Below are 6193 nucleotides of genomic sequence, written 5' to 3' on the forward strand. Positions count from 1 at the left end.
ATATTTGATGATTAAAATGAAATGACATAAAAATAAAATAGAAAAAAAAATTATAAAGACTAATTTAATTTAATTTCATTATATTTTCACATTCTAAACAGATCACTGCAAGATTATTTGTGCCAATTGCATCTTGGAGATGTGTAGGTGGAGAGGGGGAAGAGAAGTCTCGCAACCTCAAACCATTTTTCTTCCCCTGAAGATGGCCGGGGAGGAATGTCAGTTACTCTTAAACAAGGCCTTATTGAACAAACCAGTTCACTGGGCATGGCAAGCATTCTATGTTGAGAGAAAAGATCAGAACAGATCGGAGAAATTTGATTGAATTAAATAATACTAAAGAAGAATGATTTGTTTTAAATAAAACAGATCAGAGGAATTTTGTATATGGCCAGGGAGGAATGTCAGCTACTCTTTGTAAATTTTATCTTTTTAGTGTAGTCCTTATCTTTAAATCTTTCTTCCAATATTTATTAACTTAATTTAGATTAGATATCGTTTGCAATTGCCACCACCATCTGTAAATATAATAGATGAGGTTTTGTAAAGGCTTATTATCAATGTTACTCCATTAGGGAATCAAGTAGTTTTAAGCCCACAATTCAAACGTCTTAAAATTTAAATTCTTATATAAAAAGTATTCAAAGCAAGTGCTTGTATCAGTAAGTAGTATTTGGTTTATACTTGAATAAAATACTCATTTCAAAAATTACTTTTCCAAACTACTTTTTTTTAGGGGAATAAGTTATTTCTTAAAATTATTTTTCTGAAAAAAAATACTTTCTGAAACAGTACTTATAATAAGTAATTTTAGAATACTTTTATGTAAATACTTTTTTTCTTAAAAAAAAAACCTTTCCTGTACCAAACCCCACTCCCCACTCTAATTTTCTTGATGAACTCTCCCCATCTTTCACAATTTCGTTCAACCCTCATCTCCTTAATCTTTTCTTATCCTTTTATTCAATTCAACTAGTCTCTAATTTGCAACCTTGATATTTTTTTTTCTTATAGATTCTCATCTCAAAAGATTTTTTTATTGAAACGCATTATATGAAACTATCATGGCTCAAAATACTATGAACAATTAAGAAATAAATTGTCCCCCAAGAACCAAGTGCACACTCACCATTGCACCTTGTGGATGGCTATGCGATTATAAGCATGACAACAAAAATGCATTTTGTGACCTCCTAAGGGTCAAGATTGTACACCATACCACCATCCTTTCAACCCACATTGCCAAGAGTGCATGTGGAGGCTAGGCTCACAACCATTGGTCTCACAACAATTTGTTAATATAATACATAGAAAAATAAGATTAATGCAGACATGGTTAAAGAATAAACAGCTATTCTGAGGCCAATCTTGACTGAGGTGGTGTGCAGTGTGCTAGTACTTTGTTGATCACGAACACCTTGGTGGAGGATAAAGTGTATTAAGGAAATTACTTAGTTTTCTAGCAAACCATCGATGGTTTTAATAAACCATTCGATAGTTGTTTCGACGGATTAAGACAGAGTGGTTACTGTAATTAAACTATTGATGGTTTCACCCAAACTGCGGACGGATTGACCTGTAGCTGAATTGTCGAAAATCCTAGAAGTTGAAGATTTGCGAATATTGGATTGTATGTGGCAATTTGGGATTCTTCAGATTGTATTACTTGAATATTTGTTTGTATTTGATAGTCTAGAATCTCTTTGATTTATTGTTTAAATACTTTTGAATTTGTAACAACAATACCTTTGTACAAGTCTTATATATAGGACATCTCTACTTTAATGAAAGTGACTTGCATTTTCTATATAGTATCATAGCTCTTTCCGTAACGATCTTTTTTTTTTCTTTTCCCTAATTGTCGTTTCTTCTGAATCCGTTGTTGTCACCACCCTCGACACTCCCGGCAGTGGTAACTCTTCTCTTATTGCCATTAATCCTGGCTCCTAACTTCCCTTGAAGCTTACCCCTTCCAACTTCCCTTATTGCCATGACCAACTGACGTCATTGCTCATTGGCTATGACCTTCAGGGCTATCTCGATGGTACAACCATTTGTTCGTCACGAACCATTTCTCCTAGCACCCCCTCTGCTAGTTCATCTTCTGTAGGTGTCTCCAATCTGGCTTTCTGGCGTTGGCTGCGACAAGATAAGCTAATCCTCCACGCCATCCTTACATTTGTCTCTGAGCCGGTCTTGCCGCTCATGCTTCCACCATTGCTCATGATGCTTGGTCCAAGTTGCAACGATTGTATGCTAATCATTGTCGCACTCGTGTTATGCAACTTAAGGAGGAGTTGACTCTCATTTAGTGAGAGAGCCACTCAGTCTCGGAGTATCTCCATGCCATTAAGGTATTAGTTGATAAACTTGCTGTGATTGACTCTCCTGTCTTAGCGGATGACATTACTTTCTATGTCCTCAACTGTCTTGGCCCCGAGTACCGTGAGATTGTAGCGCTTATTCGGGCATGTGAGACTTCTTTTACGTTTGAGGCGCTTCATGATATGTCGATTGGCAATGAAAGTTACTTACGAGGTGTTGATGCGTGAAATGATATTCTGGTTGCCACTACGAACTCCACTTAGCGTCACACTTCCATTTCCACTTTCAACCACAACCAATGTTCTTGTCACGCCCCGAACCCGTAGATGGGTCCCAGGTGTGATTTTAGTAACCTAACCTATCTCTGTATCATTTAAAACATACATGATACTATATTGAATGAGGGTACGACCCCATGGGGTACATGTATTCCCTATACACATTCCCATACATATCCATACACATAAAGTACGCAGCGAAAATGTTCTTTCTATACATACATCATACCATACAACGTACCATGCCAGAGTCTATATATAACTAGAATCTACATTCCAAAATACTTTACATACCCCGGGTGTCTACATAACCCAATAATGACAACCCAGTTACAGAATCCGTACTTACATAAATACTCTACGTAGCTAACCGACACCCACACTCTCGAATGCTAGGATGCTAATTTCGGCTACCCGAAGGACCTAAAAAACATTTGTATATTCGGAGTGAGACACCTCTTAGTAAGGAAGAAAGCATGTTATATCAGTGTGTGACATATAAGTGTTATTTCAACATAAAACATAACACGATACATTTCCAGTATTTTCACAATCCAGTTCCAGTACATACGATACCAAATATATGGTCAGTGTCATCACACTCAAGCACCTGATACCCTACAATAATCGAAACCTCACAGCGATATCATGCTAATACGATGTCCACTCACACGCATCGGTGACCAGCCGGAACAAACAGGTGATATTTCACACCCTTGGATATAGAGCTGGATACTCTCGCCCATGGTAATTAGCCGAGACATTGCGTCAGCATATGGTAATTAGCCGCCCCTTACTGTTCTACAAAACCTGGAATAATTTTGGAACTCATGTTCCTATAGCCCTCAGCGTACGGTAATTAGCTGTCCCTAATTGTTTTACAAAACCTAGAACATTTTACATACAACATTTCATTCCACACTTATTTGAGTATACAACAAATTATATTGTTTTCAATTCGAGAACACAGTTTAATACAAATATAGGTATGATCATCTCATTACTACAATTTTATACAACATATGATTTTCCAATAGAAATAGAGATGATATCCGAAACCCCAAATTTTTCCCAAAACTGTAACCCGAAAATCCCGCATTTTCACTGAATAGATTTTCCCAAATAAGTAGTCAAAACATACATACAATCGTAACTACATGTTTACTGATTTCGATTTAAAAAATAATTGATATAAACAGAATCCCCTTACCTTTTCCCGAATACTGAAATACGAACTCTACAACTCCAAAACTACGAACTGAGTTCCCAAAACCTAAACATCCAAGAACTATACTTCACTATAATTCTTACTACTACATATATACCGAAATGAAACTGAAATCAGACCCTTAACCTCAGTTTTGGGTCAAAACCCAAAAATCCTCAAAACGAATTTCTGATCCACTATAAACATAGAGATTCTCCTCTTGATCCACGTGGTAACGTCGGATCGTTGAATTCAGAAACTGACGGCTTGAAATCCTAGAGAGAGAGAGGGAGAGAGAGAGAGAGAGAGAGAGAGAGAGAGAGAGAGAGAGAGAGAGAGAGAGGATTTGAGGTTTCTTAGCAGTGAAGCAAAAAAATATCCTATTTATAGACCCTTGACTCGGTCCAATTCGTCGATTTCGTCAACGAATCGGCTCCTTCGGCGACGAACCCTATTCCGATATTTTACAACACATTCGATATCTCTTCGTCGATGAGGCTATGAATTTTGGCAACGAAGAGTATGAAGGCCTTCGTCTACGAGAACAATGGTTTTGTCGATGAAGCCTACAAAATTTACCTTTTTACCTTTTTGTTATTTATTCAATCTACATATCTGTCGGGTTCTTACAGTTCTAGCCCTAATTCCTCTGATTAGCGTCGCTCCAACTCTAGTCGCAATAATCGCAAGGATCTGGTAAGCCCCAGATCGTTTGTCACTTGTGTCATAAAGTCGGCCACTCGACCAAGACTTGTTACTCGGCTTCAAGAGTGAAGTCTATTAATTGTGCCACTACAAATACGTCCACTGAAAAAAAGTGGCTTGCGGATTCCGTTGCTTCTCACAACATCACCTTTGATCTTGCCAATATCACCGTTCACTCAGAGTATGATGGTACGAATGAGATCGTTATTGGCGATGACTTAGGTTTGTGAGTCACACATGTTGGCTCTATGTCTCTTCCCATTTCCTCGAAGCCTTTTAAATTAACTAATACTCTTTGTGTTCCTAATATTTACAAAAACCTAATCTCTGTTCATAATTTCAGTCGTAGCAATGATGTCTATCTTGAGTTTCACCCATTTTATTTTCTTGTCAAGGATCGGAGCACGGGGACGACTCTACTTCGTGGTAAATGTTAGGATGATGTCTATCTAATGCCAATGACATCTTCTGGTAAAGCATCTTCTATTTTAGCACTTGTTGGTGAACGAACGACAGTCGACACCTGACATAGACGACTTAGGCATCCGTCAAATAAAGTAATTGATTTTGTTATTCATACCTTTTATCTACCAGTTGTAGTGTCTCTTCATCTTTCATTTGTAATGCTTGTCAATGCAATAAAAGTTACTAGTTGCCTTTTTCTTCCACTTCTTTTGTTAGCAATCATCCACTTGAATACATTTATACTGATGTTTGGGGGCCTACAAATTCCACTTTGCTTGGTGAGTTTCTTTTTTATATCTTGTTTATTGATCACTTTGCTAAATATTGTTGGTTGTTTCTCATTCGACGAAAAAGTGATGTTTGCAACATTTTTTTTTTGTCAATTAAAAGGGCTACTTGAAAAATAGTTTGGTTTTCACATCAAACACTTATACTTTGATAATGAGGGTGATGGTTGTCATTATTGTACAATGTTTTGCCATTAATTAGAAACATCACAAGATTCATGATGGATGGAGGATCTTGCGTCCTAGAAGCTTATTCCTATGAGAGGAGTCTACAATTTATTTACCCACTTTTTTATCCTCCTGACAACAACAAATAAAGACTCGGTCCCTTAAATTATTTAATATTTTTCTTGTTTCCACTTTCACTTTTTTGTTACTTCAAATAAGATTTGTGTCACGGACCCCCAAAATGGGACTTAAGCAAGGGCCGTGTGGCACTCGTTGAGAGCTCTCCCTCGACAAGTTAGCCAACTCTCACACGTTCAAGCCTGCAAGCACGAGCACCAGGTGAGTCTCAATACTCAAGGAAAACAAGAAACAATAGGATTTCACATGAGCAATATATTCTTATACACCGAATAAGACTATAACAATCAGAGACATCATAATCCAAGGCAACAGAACACCACAATGAAAAGAACTACTTGTATTATTCATCTACAAGAGAATCACCATACAAGCGATAACACAGATATTCATATATTCATTCCAAATCCCTGAAGAATACAATTATAGTAGTATCTCACTCCCCCATTTTCCCCATTACATTGTCACACCCTAACATCCTCCCCCACTCAATTTATTGACGTCCTCGTCGATGTGTTGTAGACGGCCTTCTCACTCTTCTGATGTCGATGTAGATGTCGTTGACTACGAATTTCTGAAATCTTCAATCTTCTGTATGGCATGCTGAAGGTTGTCTGCTG

The sequence above is a fragment of the Malania oleifera genome, chromosome 9 (genome assembly GCF_029873635.1).
Source record: "Malania oleifera isolate guangnan ecotype guangnan chromosome 9, ASM2987363v1, whole genome shotgun sequence".
Taxonomy (NCBI): Eukaryota; Viridiplantae; Streptophyta; class Magnoliopsida; order Santalales; family Ximeniaceae; genus Malania; species Malania oleifera.